We start from the raw sequence: 19,320 nt of genomic DNA on the forward strand, positions 1-19,320 counted from the left end.
AACCCCTGGATTAGATAATCAATAAGTACCTTCATACCACTATAATGAAATCCATACTGGGAAGGTTGTACCATTTTAATATGTTGATATAGTTAAAAGGTTACATTTTGTGAGTGCAGATAAACTGTTATTGTGGGGTGCTGAGAAACTCCAGTGCTTTTTGTATCCCATCCTGCCAGAGCATGGGCCTATGTCCCTCTCTAGTGGCTATACTGTGTAAGAGGTTTTAAGTCTGGTGTTGACTCCAACATAATGGACCTTCATCTAGCTCTCTTGGCAGAGGGGTCATGCTTTTACATCCAGAGTTTGCAGGTTCAACCCTTGCATGACCCATCCAAGTCACGGTTATACTTTCATCCATTTCTTCTGCCATCCAGTGGGGTTAAGGAAACTGAGGCAAGAAGCCAGCTTTCATCCTATCCCACTTCAGGCTTAAAATGCTTAGTCATTGCATAAAAGGCATTATATGTATCCCTGTACCCTGTTCAGCCAGGCTGATCTATGACTATACCTCTCAAAAGGCCCTGTGCAATGCTTCAGCTGCTTTATCAAGGACTGGAGTCACCCCTAGGGACTGTCAGGCCCTCTGGCACTCAAGTCGGACACAGCACATAGACTATTCAGGTGATGCCTGCGGCCAGAGAAGGGAGAGAATGTTAGAATCAGAATGTCCCATGGCAGTTGGACACGAGCAGTTACGGGGCAGTGCTACCAACTCCGATGATATGTGGTGTCTTGCTTGAAGCCTGAGGCTCTCGAGTCGTGGCCGTATCAGCATCTCAGTTTTCTTTTGGTCTTTTAAAATGTAAGTTTCCAGTTTCTCCTGGTTTCAGAGAAGACCGCAAAACCCTCGAGGTTCAAAAGGCAAACAAACTCCAAATGTAGAATTTAAAAAAAATCTTAAAATCCCATGATTTTTAAACCAATTGTGAGACTTCTGGGGGCCTGACCTGTCTTTTTTGAACATGCGGCAATAGTGAAGAGAGAGAGGACTGAAAAAAATCTAGTGAGAGCTCCAGGACTGCAAGAGAAACAGGGATTAGTTGGGAGGGAAAGTTAATAGGAAATTGGATAAATTGTGTGAAGCAGACAGTCTCTAGGAAATAACACAAGTGATCTTGAGAATGCAAAGGAAAAACAAAATCTACTTGGAATGATAACAGAGCACCTGGTGAATCTGCCTCACTGCAGTGTGTGGGCAGGGGAGGAGGAGTCTGAATAGCTGCTTTATCACAATATTCTTTACTTGAATGCAAAAATTCAATGTCTTTTTGCTCATTGCGATTAGCGGCTGTGTTGCTGGTTGCTGTGCAGCATCAGTGACCCCTTCTGCCTCAGCTTCTTACATTTCTTTCATTTGTTCTGCTCTCTTCTTCTTTTTTTTTTTTTTAATAAATAGGTACACAAAATCTGAGTGACTCCTTTAAAGAGACATCCTCAACTTTTAAATCACTTTGGTCTGGAAATCGTTTACCTACTTTAGTTACAAGTAAAATGTATGGTAAAATGACTATAACTAGAAGAGATCAGAAAGCAAATCCTAGTTTTTCAGTTAGTTTACTCTGTGAAAGAAAGCAATTTGTGTAAGGTCTGTTTCACTGTAGCCTATTTCCCCTTGTCTGGGGATGGGTTGTTTGGGTTGGTTTTTTTTCTTTCTCCCCACACAAATATGAGAACATCCTTTTAAACAAGAGAATACTGTTGTGAAATCACCAAATTAGCCAGAAGACTTGGGGCCAGATGCTAGTAGCTGAAACTGTTTTTAACTCATTCGTTTAAAAATGTTGTAGATCTCAGGTTTACAGTGTCCCTTTAAGTCATCTATTAAACTATCTACATGACAGTCTTTTCTGTTGGTTTTCTATGCTGGTTTTTTTTCACTTTGTCAGTTATATATTCTTGTTGCTGTGAGACCACCTGCAGTTGGTGCCATTTACAAGCTTGTGTAAAAAGAAGAGAATTCCAACAAATCATCCCTGCATTTTTTCAGATTTATTTCCTACAAAACAAGAGAGCATTTTAAGGCAGACATACAAGGAAATCTACTCTGTATAGTTTCACCACTGGATGTCACTGCTTCTCCAGTCGCGAGGAAGGTTGGTGCTAAAGGTGTACTGCAAAGAATTTGCATAGTAAATAAATGTGCCAGAAATTGAATTCCATGGATTCTTACTGGGCTAGAAGAAACTTGTTAAAAAAGACCTAACAGGAGCTGCTGAAAGACAAATAATCTTGTGATCTTTTTACCGTTACGTCCATTTTACTTTCCTAATATAGGAGATTTGGGATGGGATTAATGAGGGGGAATGGTACAGTCTGGCCACTTTATAAATACACCATAGATATGCATTTATAAAAATGGGCTTGGGAGGAAATTACTAATTTAATAGAACTACAGAGAAGATGCTTGAGAAAACATTAGTGGGAATGACAGTGGGTCAGTCCATGTGCATTGAGGATAATAGACTCACAGTCATTCCCACGCTAATGCTTTATCAAACTTCTTCTTGGAGAGCAAGAATGAATGTTCCTCAATCACTTCCTGTAGTACACTGCCTGTTACATCTGAGACTAAGTTAGTGGATGAGCCAGTACATGCACCACCCAATTGGAAATGCTAGAGGGAGATGGGGTGGGGGAAAATATGGAGAAATATGAAATAGCAGTTACAATGTTAGTTAAGTGAAATAAATGATCCTACTGGCTATTTGATTCAGCCAAACTGCAGCTATGGTCTCTGTGCCCCATGCCAGTAACTTCTCCTGGTCCCTCATTAATGTCAGGAAACGTTTTGTGATGGCCACAGGAAACGGTGTTGATGAGCTATGTGTAAACATGACAGTTTGCATCTCCTACAGTCTTGTTTTCCACTTCAGCATCTTCATTCTGCTGAGAGAATTGAAGCCTTGGCCAAGCAAAGCTTTACAGACTTTACAAGTTTGCCTTTGCAGTTGCAATTACTGCAATAGAGGGGATACTATTTAAACTTTATAATGAGGCGATATTGTGAATATAGAGGGAACGTTGGTTGGTTAGCGGCAAAGGCAATTGAAACATTAAGAGTAACCACTGTGGTAGTCCCCACTCTTAAAGGTGAAAATATACCCCACTCTATTGTCCCCTGCATACAGTATAACAGCAACCCTTTCACAAGCCTGTCACAAAGGATGTGGAATCTCTGTTTAAAATGTTGATTGCTGGAATCTCCATGGCTAGAGGCTACCAAAGCCTCCTAGACTCCCTCTGTGCAACCCTCCCCCCCGCTTCCTTGTTGATCAGATCATTTCAAATGAAAGTCTGGGATGTTGGTGGCAGGGGAGATGAGTGGCCACAGGCAAAGGGCATGGACAGAGATTAGAGAAGTTGCTGACATACACCAGTACAGAGAGGAGTGGTGTGAGTGTGACAGTGCATTTCCCACCCAACTTTCTGCACTGTTAAAGAGGAAGAAGGCATCTTGGAGAGAAGAAGGCATCAACGGCCAGCACTGCATCCTGCAATGCTTTAGTCAGTGGTTCTCAACCTGCGGCCTGCTTGTGGCCCAATCAGCACAGAGCTGTGGCCCATGTGACATCCTCAGGGCCATACAGGTAGTACTGGATGTGGCCCACATATGCAGCCCACAATGGTAAATAGGTTGAGAACCACTGGATCTCTTCTCACTGCAGAACCACTCAACAGGACCACACCAAGACATAGACACCATAAGGCCTGTGCCTCAGGCTCCAGCTCAAGGGGGCATGGAATTACATCAGACTCTCACCTTTTTTTCTTTTTTTTTAAATTTGAGGGGTGGGAACTGCCTCAGGTATCTCTGTGGTGTGTTTATTCTAAGAGCCATTGTGCTAGGGATCCCTGCTAATATCACCCAGCAGAGACTCTGTGGGTCAGGAGGGTCCAGCCTACCACTCACCCAGGAGAGCCAAGTTATTGGTGCTCCCTGAATAGCTGAGTGGTAACCGTCAGGGAGCAGCTGTTCCCGGTGACCAGCAGAGGCATCAATGTACAGGAGCTCAGCACAGCAATCGAATGATAGCCAGGGGCAGCCTGTGAAGGTGGTCTGAGCAATCTAATGATTGCCAGGTTCAGGGACTGGTAGGGAGAGGGAGCTGTTTTTCATAAACACAATCAGAAGACTGGGGAAATCTCCTTAAGTGGGGGTGTTCCCAGAAAACCAGATGATATGATTACTCTCACCTCTCTGAATATTATCACCAAGTGCAAGTGTTCAAAACCCATTAATTAGTCCATCCCCCCCAAGCAGGAGATTGATTTAAAAATCACAAGACATTTTTAAAAATGTGTTCTTGGATTCTTTTTCTTTGGTTGCTGAGCCTTTAGTGTGTCCTCAGTTAAATGTTTTCAAGCTTTTCTCCACTGTAGCATAGTGACAGTAGAACCTCTGAGTTACAAACACCTTGGGAGTAGGGTGACCAGACGTCCTGATTTTGAGTTTGTCCCGATATTTTGTGCCGCTTTTTTTTTTTGCTCGGCCTGCCGGCAGCTTTTTTTTTGCCCCCCCCCCCCCCCCCCCCCCCCCCCCCCCCAGTGTCCCAATATTTTCTTCATCTCATCTGGTCACCCTAATTGGGAGTGGAGGTTGTTCATAACTCTGAACCAAACGTTATGGGTGTTCTTTCAAAAATTTACAACTGATCATTGACTTAATACAGCTTTGAAAATATAATATATGCATCCGAAGAAGTGGGCTGTAGTCCACGAAAGCTTATGCTCTAATAAATTTGTTAGTCTCTAAGGTGCCACAAGTACTCCTGTTCTTCTTTTTGCGGATACAGACTAACACGGCTGCTACTCTGAAATTTGAAAATATACTATGCAGAAGAAAAATGCTGTTTTTAACCATCTTAATTTAAATGGAACAAGCACAGAAACAGTATTCTTACCTTGTCAAATCTTTTTTTATTTCCCTTTATTTTTTTAGTAGTTTACGTTTAACACAGCACTGTGCTTGCTTTTTTTTTTTTTTTTTTTTTTTTTTGGTCTTTGCTGTTTGTTGCCTGATTGTGAACTTTGCTTCCAAATGAGGAGTGTGATTGACAGGTCAGTTAGTAACTCTGGTGGTTCCTCATAACTTTGAGGTTCCACTGTACAATGGCACAGTTGAACATGACCCCCCCCAAGAAGGTTAGGGAATGGAATGACATTCTGGCACTTCACTTGGCAAAACCACTCACTCAAAGTTGGCCTTGCTGCCCATCCCCATCACTGCAGAGGAGGCAGCTGGGCCAAATGTGAGCGAGTGACATTGTAACTTGAAACATGGGGTTGTAGCGCCATTCAGGTTTGGCCCAGCCTCATGGTGCAGGGGAGGCTGGGCCAAACCAGGGTTGAGCTTTGACTCCACGTGCAAGGTTGTGATGCCACTCATCACTCAAATTTGGCAGGTATTGTGACTGGGTGGGTCAGGTGATGGTAGCAGCTGCCCTTAGGCTGGGATGGGGCAGAACACTGAAGTAGGGATGAGTGACTAACAAATTTCCCATGGCAATGGGTTAGGGGCTAGGTGTTGGTGGCTGGGGGGAGGGAGTGGAGGATGTTGATGGGCTGTGGGGAAAATGGGGATATTTGGGGCAAGCAAAATTTTAGATTTCAGAATTGGGAAGGGGGCCCCTAATCTATTCTTGCACCAGGGCCCTCTGAGGCATGATTACACTATTGTTGTCACCTAGTCACAGGACTCCAGGGGGGTTGAAGGCAAACAGCAAATAGTGAAAGACTTGTGATTAAAATGAGGATTGTAGCAATGCTGTGTATGATACTTTAAAAACTGATTTAAAATCAATCTAAAACAAGAGATAGAGGGGGGCAGGTCTGGAACTAGGCTAATTATAACCTCTCAGGAAGGCTGTGTGCTTTAATTAATCTCCTGGAGTGTATGAAGTTCAGCTGAGCCACCGTCAGGCTGATGAGTGTTACAAGTATTATAAATAGTGGGTGTGGAGGGGGAGGAATCATATTAAACTGAATAAAAAATTAACTGGTGGGAGTGTCTAAAAATGCACGTGACTGGAATTACTGGGTGTTTCTCTTAGCTAAATTTAGGCGAGTATATGAACTTTCCCCCTGCAAACCATTAGAGAGATGGGTTAAAAAAAAAAGGAGCTAGATTATGTCATAAGGAACTAGCTAATGTGCATGGAGAGGTCAGGGTAGAATTGTGTCCAGGAGGAGAGGCAAACACTCCCTGGAAGTTCTCCTTTGTGTAAAATGACCCTGCCTGTGTGTGCGTCCTGTTGCGAAAGAGAGGCGTGGCCTGATAGACATGATTAGTACATTTCCTGTGCTGCCAAGAAGGAGTACAGCAGCTGCACACCACTGGAGAGCTTGGCAGGGAAATCCGCTCTGTAGAATCGGGTGTCATTATTTACTGAGCGCGGGGGAGTTTCTTTTCACGTGGGATCCGCTTTCATAGACTAACCAAGGCAGGAACCAACCGAGGAACGCCTGTGTTTTTGGCAGCCTCTTGCCTTTCACCCAAGTTGGTGAAACTTACTGAGCAGACTCCAGGGCTGCTCCTGGGTGAGTCTCGTTTCCTGTGCTGATCTCGGCTGTGCACCGATCCTCCTTGTGTGCTGCCGTCATTGTGTCACTCTATCTTAGGTGCTGTTGTTTCCCGGTCTTCGGCTCTTTACAATCGTTCTCATCAGCTAATTTCTCCCTGGGCTTCTTCTAAGAGCGATTCTCGTTCGTGGGCAGGGGCAGCCCCATTGTTAACGCTGCACCCAGCCTTCTGTTTGTAAGTATTTCCTCTCTCTCTCTTGGGGATTTAGACAATGAATGAGAATGTTCTCTCTCGTTAGTCTGCCGAGCCTGTCGGGACTCGGTCCTATTGGGTTCCGGGAAGTGGGCGGGCACTCACGCGGTTCATGTACATTAGCCCCAAGTTTTGTAATTGATCATGTTCGCCGGGGTGGGTTCGAAGAGCCTACGTGGGATTTATTTGCAGAGTGAGAGAGTGTGCGTGAGTCTGTCTTAGTTCCCATCTCCACGTAAATAGGAGAGAGAAAAGATCTGCTTAAAACTTCTAAAATGCTGAGCAGATCGAATCTTCCGGAGGCTCAAGAGAAAAGAAGCTCCAGAAGGCAACCTTGGGAGGCTTCTCTGGGAGTTAAAGTTGTAGCAGGGCTTGACTATGGTGGTTGAGATGCAGTTCGTTCCACATGGGAGAAAGTTTCCTGTAACCGTAGTGTTGCTATTTAAGAAACAGGTCTGCCTGCACTGTGCAATGCCCTTTAAACCATCCACTTTGAATTCTACAAGTCACTCAATATTGATTTACTGGGCTGATGGGGATGTTCTCACAACAATTTCTTTTAGTGTCTCTCCCCTCTCCCTTCCACACACAGTTTTCTCAAAGCTCATAACCATGCAATTAAAGGGCATTGGTATATTGTATTATCTAATGGTTTCAATTACAACCTTCCCTGATGAGTGAAGCTCTGATCTTGCAACAGACTCCTGAGCCTGTGATGGAGCTCCATGGAAATCACCAGGGCCTATTTTGGCTTCTGTTAACAGTATTTAAAATGTGACAGGGTTTCCTATATCGCCCAGCTGTAATGTTAGATCTCATATTGGTAACCAGGATCCAACTGAGCCAGTACTTGAATGAGGAAGATAAGGTGCTGCAGGAAGTGGTGGCATCAATACACAGGTGGCACTCTTCCCTCTGGTTCAATTACAAAATACTGCCAACATGGGTTTGGATGGGCTATCTTCCAGATGAATCAGAAAGTGGAGGTCCTGTCCACTTGAGGCCATTAAAAGGGCATCTTGCAGTAGTAGAATTAACATGTGCAGGTCCAATTGCAGTTTAATCAATTCCATTCTAACTAGCCCCTCCCCCTGCAGTTTCAACTGAATATGCTGTTACAGAGCACTGTTTAATAGTTGTTTTGTTCCACCCAGAGAGGTGGGTTGAGTAATACTCCTTCTTTAGGCCTTGCTTACATGGGAAAGGTTCTTTTGGTATAACCAAAGGGTGTAAATGTAAACCTCTGTAGTTATGTTGTTATAACCTCTCTCCCCCATTATAGTATGAGTGCCCCTCCCCCCCCCCCTTTTTTTAAAGTCTTCATTAAGGAAGGGGTTTAAGCTAAGCTCAGTAAAGTAACTCATACCACAAGTGCCCACACAGGAGCTATTCTAGTGTAACTACAGAATTGGTGTAACTGGTAAAACTTTCCTATGTAGACAAGGTACTAGAACTTTACTATCTTCAAAGTGCTGTGTGAACATTAAGGCCTCAATTCAACACATGCCTAACCTAAGATTAAAGTTAGGCACATATTTAAGCACCTTGTTGATTAAATTGATTCCATTTGGAATTCTTCATGATGCTTATTTATTATTTGTATTACTATAGCACAGGGGTGGGCAAACTATGGTCCAGGGGCCGTATCCGGCCCTTCAGACATTTTAATCTGGCTCTCGAGATCCTGCCAGGGAGCAGGGTGCGGGGCTTTGCCTGATCCGGTGCCCCAGCCAGGGAGCGGGGTTGGGAGCTTGCCCCGCTCCACACGTGTGGTGGCTCCTGGAAGCAGCAGCATGTCCGTCTTACGTGTAGGGGCAGCCAGGGGGCTCTGCATGCTGCCCCCACCCCAAGCGCTGCTCCCATTGGTCGGGAACCATGGCCAATGGGAGCTGCACGGATGGCTCCTGCGGACAGGGCAGCGCACAGAGCCGCCTGGCCACACCTCCATGTAGGAGACGGGGCCATGCTGCTGCTTGAAGTAAGCACCACCCCCAGCTGACGCCCTCCACCCCCCCCCCAAACCCGAAACCTGTTTCGTGAGCATTCATGCCCCCCCGCCATACTATTTCCATACTCAGCTGTGGTCCTCGGGTTAAAAAGTTTGCCCACCCCGCTATAGCACCTAGGAGCCTCAGTCATGAACCAGGACCCCACTGTGCTAGGTGTTGTACAGAAACAACAGAAAGGGCTGTCCCTGTTGCAAAGAAGAAAAAATACTGTAGATAAGAGCTTACACTCCGATGGCGGGGGTGGGTAGGAGGGAGGGGATGGACAATCAGGCCTTAGTCTCTCATGGGAGGGGGAAAAAATGATTCAGCACTGTAACATCTAGGCACTCTGCAACTCTTGTTTAAGTGATTAAAACTGGCAGTGTCTTAAAGCGATGAATATCTAAGAAAAATGATGAAAGCAAAGAGTGTTTCTTGGAGATACAAAAGTCACTCTTAGCCTCAGGCTGCATCTCTAGATAAATGCCTATCAGCACCAACCACTTGTGAATCCCCAGGCCAGGTCCAGTGTTGATAGCGTTATAGTTACTAGTTCTAAGTAGCTAAGCGTACATGGCTAGCTTCAAGTGCTTGTGCATGGATGAGTGTGTGATACTGGAGTTCTGTGTGGGGGAATTGTGGGAAAGCATGGGCTAGGAATTGTAATTCATTCTGGGCCTCCTAATTGGGATAAAATCTGGCTGGGCTTGTGGGGGAGGAAGAGTGCTGCTGTTTTGTATTTTAACTGCTCTCTGTTGTCTTTAAAAACGCATATCAAGGGCCCTCTCTGCCTCGGATTAGCGTTTTGTGATGTGGGGTTATTAACTCTGAAGAGAGTCTGTGGGGCATGGTTTGGCACTCTAGTAATGGTATTAAAAGAAGGTTGGTTATATTAATCTTGAGCAAACTATGCTGAAAACAGCAGCAATGCTTTCCTAAGAAAATAGGAACACAACTTGTTTTTATTGAAACAGCTTTTTTTTTAAATAAAATAACAGAACGGGTGTTTTAAAAATCTGGAAACGTTTATAGCACCATTGTTGTGGTGGGTCAGTGAGTAGTTTGAAGTACTTTGTAAGTTTTCATTTTTAAAAAAATAAGCCTGGCAACTTCCTGGGGGGTAGACATTGTATTATCTCTCCTTACAGAGGAGAAGGTGGTGGAAGCTCCTGGTGCCTGAGTGCCATGCTCAAGATCCTACAGCCAGTCGGTGGTGGTGATGTGAATAGAATCCAGGGGCCTGATTCTTGGTTACTCCCTGCTAGGGTTGCCAATCTGCTGGAGTCTCCAGGATTTAAGATAATCTCTAAAGATCATGTGATGTAATGAAATCTCCAGGAATACATCCAACCAAAATTAGCAACCCTATTCCCTACCTTTGTTTGAGGCAGGAATGAGTGGGGCAAAGCTAGGGTTACCATATTTCAGCAAGAAAAAAAGAGGACGGGAGGAGCCCCGCCCTAGCCCCGCCCCTGCCCCTCCCACTTCCCGCCCCCCCAGAACCCCCAACCCTCCCCCCGTTCCTTGTCCCCTGACTGCCCCTCCTGGGACCCCTGCCCCTAACTGCCCCCCAGGACTCCACTCCCTATCTAAGCCTCCCTGCCTCTTGTCCCCTGACTGCCCCAACCCTTATCCACACCCCCACCCCCAGACAGACCCCTGGGACTCCCACGCCCCATCCAACCACTCCCCACCCCCTGACAGCCCCCCCCCCCAGAACTCCCAACCCATCTAAACCCCTCTGCTCCCTGTCCCCTGACTGCTCCGATCCATCTCCCCACCCCTGCCACCTGACAGCCCCCCCCCCAGAACTCCCAAACACTCCCCCCCTGCTCCTTGTCCCCTGACTGCCCCCTCCTGGGACCCCTGCTCCTAACTGCCCTCCAGAACCCCACCCCCTACCTAAGACTCCCTGTTCCTTGTCCCCCAACTGCCCCCCAGGACCCTACCCCCTACCTGTACCCTGACTGCCCAAAACTTTCTCCACTCCCCCCAAAAAGCCCCCCCCCCCGTTTCTTGACTGCCACCTCCAGAACCTTCCTGCCCCCTGACCTCCTTACCCTGCTGCTCAGAACAGAGTGTTGGGCTCTGTGCAGCCGAGCCGGACACGTGGCTGAGCTCCCCTGCACAACAAAACCCGGTCCCTGGCCCTGCACAACAAAACCCGGTCCCTGGCCCTGCACAGTGCTGCCGGACTGGGCTGCAAGGGAGCTGCCGGCTCAGAATGCAGGGCAGATCCGGCTCCTCTACAGCTGCTCCTGAGTCCAGCCCGGGACTTTCCTGCAGCCCTCCCAGCCGCTCGCTCTGCTCTGCAGGGGGAGGGGGGAAATCCCGGACATTGTGAGTGCTTTACAAATTCCCCCCGGACGCTATTTTTAGCACAAAAAGGAGGACATGTCCGGGTAAATCCGGACGAATGGTAACCCTAGGCAAAGCCACCTTTGAGCTCTTCATACTCTGGGGCTATGCAGTTGTCTGCCAGGCCCCTAATGAAAGTCAGAGCAAACTTGAGACTGCTCTGATTTGTGCTCTGCTTCCCATGGCCCCTGAAAAACCCAGAATAACTCCCCAATCTGCCCTAAACTGGGGGATGTGAACAAGGCCAATGTATAGCCCATAAATCAGTACTGTCAAAGGGTCCATTTGTGTAGGAGGTGACCACCCTCAGGCATCTTTCTGCAGCCAGAGAAGCATAATACTAGACTAGATGTCAATTTAGAGCACCTTCTCTGGGGCTGAAGATTACAATTTGCTGTGTTTTAATGTAAGTCTATGGGTACTTGTGCTATTTAACTTCCTGCATCCCACTTGCAGTGGATGAGCAGTTTGGGAGCTACTCTTTTTAAGCAGTACTCAGTATGTTGTGATATTGATGTGCCCTTCCTTTAAGGGTGGTTAAATGTGGTCCATGGAGCCTTGAAATGTGAACAGTAGCCATCCTTTCCCAGCAACCGCAGGGTAAAGATGACAAAGATTTTATTGCTTGGAGCCTTGACCACAGCAAACCTTCCCTATTCATCTATCAAGTTTTGCCTGAGCAGCCTCAGGTGTTGCAAAGTTTGAGCACTGTTAGTTAGAACAGGTTGAGTTTGTGTCTGGTTCTGTGTTGTCTGTTTTTTCTCTTCAATGTGAACTCTGCAGGGTTTGAATGTTGATCTCTGTTACAGTTCAGTAACAAAGCAGAGGATCTTCTGCCACCAAACTGCAGTTGACTGGGGGCAGATCAAAATGTGTGGTTTGTATAAATCTGAAACTGAGCTTTTTTTGTTCAAAGTTTGCATTACAGAGCCAAGAGTGTGCCTACCCACTAGCTTATTTTCATGCCATGCTTCTGTGCACGATAGGCTTTCTGGGCCAATACTTCTCAAAATAAGGAGACTATGGTACTGTGCTTTCTGCTGGTATAAATGATGTGTTTTTAAGAGTACTTAACAGTGTATAATTCATGGATGCTGTGTTTACCTCTTTGGGACAAGTTGTTTCTGCGGAACCACCTTGTTTTAAAAGAACAAAACCAAGCTTGGTTTCCACTTTAGAGTGAGTTGTATATATTCTTTATCTATTGCTTCAGTTTTTATTATGAGGGGACACCTATTGGCCCTCTCACCTTCCAATCAGAACAAACAGAAATATGCATGTGTGTTTTGCTGCCTCAGCCAATAAAGGTAGAACAAGAGACCTCCCTTGGAAAGCATCTGCCTCCTTCAGTGCAGGCTCGATATTCTTCCACATCCTTGTTTGCTATTGCCACTTCCAAAACAGGACTGTTGGCAGATACAGACAGCCTACTACGGACCATTCCAGGTTTCGTAAGCCTACCTGGGTACACTGAGTAGTGCTGGATTTCAACAACTGGGGATAGCTGTGCTGTATGGGCAGGAGGCCAAGGGATGACTGCTCCTCTCCTGCTTTGTATCAGCTGCTCCTGCTGAGGATGAGTCAAAGGAAGGGAGTGTAGCAGCATGTGAGCTCTTCAGGTCACGTGATCTGCACAAAGTGAGGATTTATCCATCTCGAAGCTGGAAGTTCTCATCATAGGGAGCTTCAGCAGATGAGACTATTTTCTAGGAGTTTCAGTTATCAGTGTATTTATTACACTCAAACTCTTCTGGCTCTTATCGACCTGACCTTATTTACAGCATCACCACTCTGAACAAAGCTCCAAGTGGCCGCTCTGTGTAGGGGGAAAACAAGCCTCATTCTGCTTGATTGACTCGTCGCTTCAGCATTGCACCTGCACCTCAGTGTCTAAATATGCAACATATAGTTGGAAAATGAAATTCAAATATAGCCCCAAGACAAAATGGCTCCACAACCTGTGCTTCCAGCAGGTTGTGGAAGCAAAGCAAACTCCCTGTGTTTCCTGTGCAGTTGGAAGGCCCATGTAGAACCCAGCTAACAAGTGGGTCTGACAGGCTTTTTGTTTTGATCTCCTGCCCCCAGCCCTCCTTCTCTCTATCTTCCTCTTTCAGAAGCAAATAAGTGCTCTCTGCTGGGAATGAAGCTCATGCTTCTAAAAACTGTGAATTCCCCCTTCTGATCAGCCTCTCCACAACCAAACATTGTTTTTGCTTGGAGAACAGCTTCTGTCCATCCTCATCCTTGGAGTGTCAAGGGCTGGAGTCTCTGGCAAAGCAGTGACTATTAGGGTCGTCCTTCACTCCATACATATTATTATTTGACTAAATGTCTCTATCTTGCCTGTCTGGTTTTGTGACTGAGAATATAAGTGAATAATGGTAAAAATCTCTTTGGTAAGGGCCTGATCCAAAGACCATTAAAGTTGGTTGGCAGTTTTCCTTCAACAGTCATGGGCTTTGTCTCAGGCCCTAGTTGAGTCTGTAATTAAAAAGTGGCTTGATGGTGGACTGAATAGGGATTGGTACCATAGTTGTCCTTTTAGTAGTACATATAGGGTTGCCAACTTTCCAATTTGTTAAAACCGGACACTAGAGGCCCCAGGGTGGAGGGGTGTGTGTCAATCCCAAAGCAAGGAGCCGTGGGCAGTTGTGGCATGGCTGGGGTGAGGAGCTGGGGGCAATCTGGGTGGGGGAGGGTCTGTTTCTAGAGCTGGGGTCTCAGGAGGTTGAGAAGGCGGTACCTACCTCCTCTGCAGGAGCCAGTTCCTGAGCTTCTCTCCAGTCCATCACTGAACTCCAGCAGTAGCTGGTCTTCCTGCCCGCCTGTGGTAACCAGACTTTTGATGTCCGGTCAGCAGTACTGACTGGACACTGCCCAGGTCCCCTTTGGACCAGATTTCTGGCCGAAAACTGGACAACCCTAAATTCACGACTTTTTGAAAGTGTAAGTTTTCTGTGCCAGATTTAAAAACAAACAAACAAAAAACCACCGCCCTCTAAACCCCCATCTAGTATTTAGGAAAAACAGGATATTAAATATTTAAAGTAGCTTCTAAAGCAGTAGGAAGTAGAATGGAGCACTACAGCTCTTTCCATTGGGACAGATGGCAGCTAAATGCTGTGAATTATAGGAGTGGCACAATGATTTTTAATTTTTTTTGGTCTGCTGTTTTGAGGCATAAAAATAATTCTAAAAGCCACAGCCTGACACCAGAAGCACCGGGGAGAGAAACTGGGAAATGGCGTCACTTTGCCCAGGTGCTGAACTTTGGTCTCTTGTGTGGCAGTGTGTGTTTGCTCCTTGCCAAGGCATGTAGCTGATCTTCATGCCCACTTTCTGTCTCTGACACCTGGCTGTTAAATTGTATTAGAGCAGTGGTTCTCAAACTTTTGTAATGGTGACCCCTTTCACATAGCAAGCCTCTGAATGCGCCCCCCCCCCCCAATAAATTAAAATGTTTTTGTATATTTAATACCATTATAAATGCTGAAGGCAAAGTGGGATTTGGGGTGGAGGCTGACAGCTTGTGGCCCCCCCCCCCATGTCATAACCTTGCAACCCCTTGAGGGGTCTCAACCCCCAGTTTGAGAACCCCTGTGTTAGAGGAAGCACTTAACCTCCAGGCATGTCAGAGAACAGCCAGGCAATCTTTACATAGACACCATAATGATACTTACAGCAAGCGAATGGAAAAACGATAGCGTAGAGTGGAAGTAGGATTACTGTAGGAACTGGCTAATTTGGAGCTACCACTTGGAAGTCTCATATCTCAAGAGTACTGTTAACGTATAATGTTTATCAGTGAAATGCAGCTAGCTCTTGGAGGTCCCAGTTAGATGCTGTCCTCTGCCCATAGGGTACTGCTCAACAACGAGGGAAAGGGACACTTGGGACTTGGGGTGGTGGAAAAAGGAGCCCTTGTTTTACCCCAAAAAAAAAAGTCAGGACTTCAATTTTTAAGATCTCCTCTGATAGAAATGCTCTGCCTTTCATGCTTTCACAACTGGGCTGTACTTCCTTTGTCACCAGATATATCACCAGCCTGTCAGAACAGTAGTTTCAGCTGTCACTTCTCACTTTAAGGATGTTTGAAAAAAGAATTACCTCTCTGTTACAGGTACTGATTAGAACGTCTTTATGTTGTAATTCATCCTTTGTGCCCTTCAAATGATTACAAATACAGGAGCGTCCCTTTCTCACAAAGGGTGACCAATATATAAGGCAAAGTCTGCATTTAAAGGAGCTCAGACATTCTTATTAACATTGCTTTGCTGCCTTCATCAGTATGAGCTAGGCGGCTGTTTCTTGGCATACGTCACAAGAGGTGGAAAGCTTGTCTTGATTCCCGGAGGAGGATAGGGAGTCCTAGTGAAACAATTGACAAAGTTTCTCATGACCCCATCCCTGCCCTTTGTGTGTGTTTGGGGGAGGGGGAGAAAAGCGAGACTGTCTGCCAGCTGTATCCGACTACAGCAGTTTGTTTTTTGTCTTGCAGTGATGGGCCCTGAATAAACCTGGTCACCACACACATCTCCTCAAACTTGGGTGTCTTTCACAGTGCAAACTAGCTCACTTTATCTTGCAGTTGGGGACATCCTTCATGACAAGCCAAAATTTTGCCCTTAGCTCAGCTGCATAAATTGTTGAGAGGCTGAGAATGTGCCTTTTGGTCACTCTTTCTCATAGTCTCCACTGCTTTGTGTTTCACAGCTCTCCTTGTTAGTTCTCTTTCAAAAGTCTCTCAAGCCCATTTCTTTATCAGAAAGGCTCAGTTGGTAGGCAGATTAATTACCATATAGAGTTGTTGAGCTGTCTTAATGGCTACAAAGAGCCATTTTCTTTGTGATCCATGTGCTTGACTCTCATGAACTTCATGTAAAACAAAGTCCTCTCTGAGTGCGTTTTCAGGGCAACTCGGGACAAATATTCCTTTGCAACCAGCTCTGAAATTTAAGTTTTGAATGTGCCAGAAACCTGATATGATTTGCCTAAACAGAAGGTGCATCCTGTGGTGATGGGGTGTGGCTTTATTATTATAAAAGTTCCTCTTACATGGGAGAACCGTGATCTTTGTCTTAAAAAGACAAAAATAAAATCAAACTCTTCCAGTGATTCGGCCCCACATGTCTCAGTAATACGGACATTAACTAGGCTGATTATACTAAACAAATCACAAATATAGCATTGCATAGAAAAATGCATCTGTTTCTTATCACAAGATAGAAAAGCTCTTCCAATATCAGCTTTCTTAAACTTTGAAATTAACAGTATCCTTTTAACTTATTACAATAGTAGGTTAAAAAACTTCAAACTGAGAAGCACAATTCTTGGCTTGCCAAGGGCACAGTGTGTGACACAGACCTAAAATGAGACGTTTAAATAAATTAAACAAAATTACCAGACTTCAATGCTGCAGGATTCATTCCTTCTGTGCAAATAACTGTATTGAAAGTTGCATGTAAATAACTTTAAATAGTAAAAGGCAAGAGGATGCCAGTTAGCGTGGCATGTAGGTAACTTGGAAACTAAAATGGGTGGCGTCCATTGAGAAGGGCAGTGAGGTATGGTTAAGTGTCGGGCTTTTTAAAATTGGTGTTACTTTAAAATTGGCAAAAAAAACTGTTCACTTCCTGTCTTGACTCCTTTAAAATATGACTTATTATAGTAAATATTTTAGTTGAATTGTACAATAAGCTAAGAATCCCATCTCCTTCTTCCTGAAATTGACAGACAATCGGAAAAACGGCTCCCTTAACTGCCAAGTGCACATGGCTTTCTTGTTTATGGTCTTGAACTTTCTGCACAAAAAAGCAGGAAGATTAGTATCTGAATAAATATATGTGATTCAGTGCAATATACAGATGCCTGCCTTTCAATGATTTACCAACGTCCCTCTTATTTAACAGCCAGAAGGGTGTGGTTTTTAACTTAGCATGGGATAGTTCAGGCTGCCTTTTTACATAAGAACCTTGAGTTTTCTGAGAGTTGTCAGTGCTCAAAAGTACAAATAAAAAGTCACGTACAGCATGGCCAGGCACTGTCCTTTGGCCACACAGCTCAGTGAGTGCAACTCTGGACCAATCACAATTCTTCTTCCAGGCCTGGAGGATAGAGGGTATCACAGACTTTAAATGAAGATATGCTTGTGCAAATCTGGCATACATGAGAACAGAACTGGTGCCTGATATTTGCCTTGTTTCGCACCTACTCTGGACTTTAAACTCACGTCTTCTGCATTCCTCTGAGATGTGCCGCTATCTTGGACAGCCTCTGTTTTCAGTCATACTTTCTATTAAGAGTATTGCCCACTCCAAACATGGAAGAATCATGAGTAACTTAAAAATAACAAGACTTAAAAATATTTTGGGATGGCTTTTATTTGCCTTTTGGCTTCTGATCCTTTCTGGCTCATGGCTTTCAAGACTTTCTCCACAGCTACAAATTCTATAATTTTTTTTTTCTTTAAACGGAAACTGAGACCCTTTGCTTAAAGCCCCAGTTCCTGTCAAATATCGTGTGACTTGCAATTAAAATCCGCCACAGAGAATGTATTGGAAGATTCGTCCAGAGGGAAGGAAAAGGGATCTCCATTGGATATGCCTGAGGATGGATGCTCAGCCCAATCCTTGAGGACATCAAACAGATCTAGAGAAGAGGCTAGACCAGTGATGAGCTCCCAAAATCCTAAGAACCAGTTACCTACCAGGTCCACTTGCTCCGGGATTTCGGTGTCAGGTCCTTTTACCCGAAGCGAGTGAAGGACCTGCCGCTGAAGTGCTACCAAAGACCCGGTAGGGAACCGTGCGGTGAGTACAAGCCCCGTGTACCTGTCTCCTCTTCTCATCTCCCCCCCGCCCCCATTTGACCCCAACCCACGTCCTGACCCTGACTGCCCCCCTCAGAACTGGCAAATTTCTCCTCTCTTATTTCCCCCCCTCCCCCTTCTGCCACCGGGGTAGCAGCAGTAGCCCTGGGCTCTGGGGGCTACTTAAAGGGCCAGGGCTCCCCTGCTTCTACCACCCCAATCCTTTAAATAGCCGCCGGAGCCCTGGGGAAGCAGCGGGGCTCTGGCGGCTATTTAAAGGGCCGGGGCGGTAGAAGCAGCGGGAGCCCTGGACTTTTTAAATAGGCCCCCACAGCCCTACCCCAGGGCTCCAGCAGCGGGGCTCTGGTGGCAATTGAAAGGGCCTGGGGCTCCAGCCCCTGCTGGGAGCCCCAGACCCCTTAAATTGCCCCCTGGGGAAGCTGGGCCACCCCGGTACGGCGCACCGGCTCTTGCTGGTACGCCGAACTGGGGCGTACTGGCTTCCTCTGCCTGACCCCATCCACCACCACCCCGATAGACTCCCAGAACTCCCACCCTACTCAACCCTCCCGGCCCCTGACCCCCCACCCCCCTCCAGAACCTCCATCCCCTCCAACCACTCCCTGCCTTATCCAACCCCTCCTCCCAGCCCCGCCCAGCCTCCTTACCATGCTGCTCAGGGCAGCATGTAAGGATGCCGGGTTATGCCGTGCGGCCTGCTGGAGCTTGCAGTCCCCTCCCCCCACCCTTACCTTCCCACTCAAAGCGGCAGGAGCTGAGCTGCCCAGAGCGCTGGCACCGGCGGCTCAGCATGCTGCGGCTCTGTGGGGGCGGGAGAAGCGGGCAAGGGGCCGGGGGAGCCTCGGTCTCTCCAGCTGGGAGCTCAGGCAGGGGACAGGACGGTTCTGCAGGCCAGATGTGGCCTGCAGACTGGAGTGTTTGTCCACCCACCCGCCCCTTTAACAGCCGGTTCTACACCAGCTTCTAAATTTTAACAACCGGTTCTTGTGAACCGGTGGGAACTGGCTCCAGCTCACCACTGGGCTAGACCAGTGGTTCCCAAACTGGGGTTCATGAAATGTTACAGGGGGTTCTCAGGGGAGGGGGGAAAATTCCCTAATGGCGGATAGAGCTGTCCCTAGGGACCCCGGACCGCACGGGGCCAGCAGCCTGGAGCCCCTGGACTTCCAGGAGCTAAGCAGATCAAAGCAAGCATATCTATCATACTGAGGAGATTTAAACTTCAAGACTCTTTTTTTATAAGAAATGGAAAGGGAGGTGGATATTTTTTGCTGTTTTTTAAATTAAATAGGCAGGTAGTATTGTTTTTAAAATTATTATGAAGAACAAGTTTAAGCTTTGTTGTAACGTGCGTTGTTTGCCTGGACTAC

The 19,320-nt window shown here is 46.3% G+C and overlaps 1 protein-coding gene across 3 annotated transcripts in view; it reads left to right on the forward strand.

Annotated features, from left to right (window-relative positions):
* Positions 1-6,283: 6,283 nt before the first annotated feature.
* Positions 6,284-19,320, forward strand: part of TSPAN14 (tetraspanin 14) — an 83,452-nt gene continuing 70,415 nt past the window's right edge. The window contains exons 1-2 of one of the 3 annotated variants that reach the window (XM_065551792.1): positions 6,318-6,540; positions 6,622-6,757. The gene's annotated coding sequence lies outside the window, so the exon portion shown is untranslated. Of the gene's footprint in view, positions 6,758-19,320 lie in introns of all 3 variants that reach the window. The other 2 variants (XM_005293956.5, XM_005293957.5) reach the window with 2 other exon arrangements.

The sequence above is a fragment of the Chrysemys picta genome, chromosome 7, assembly GCF_011386835.1.
Source record: "Chrysemys picta bellii isolate R12L10 chromosome 7, ASM1138683v2, whole genome shotgun sequence".
Classification (NCBI taxonomy): Eukaryota; Metazoa; Chordata; order Testudines; family Emydidae; genus Chrysemys; species Chrysemys picta.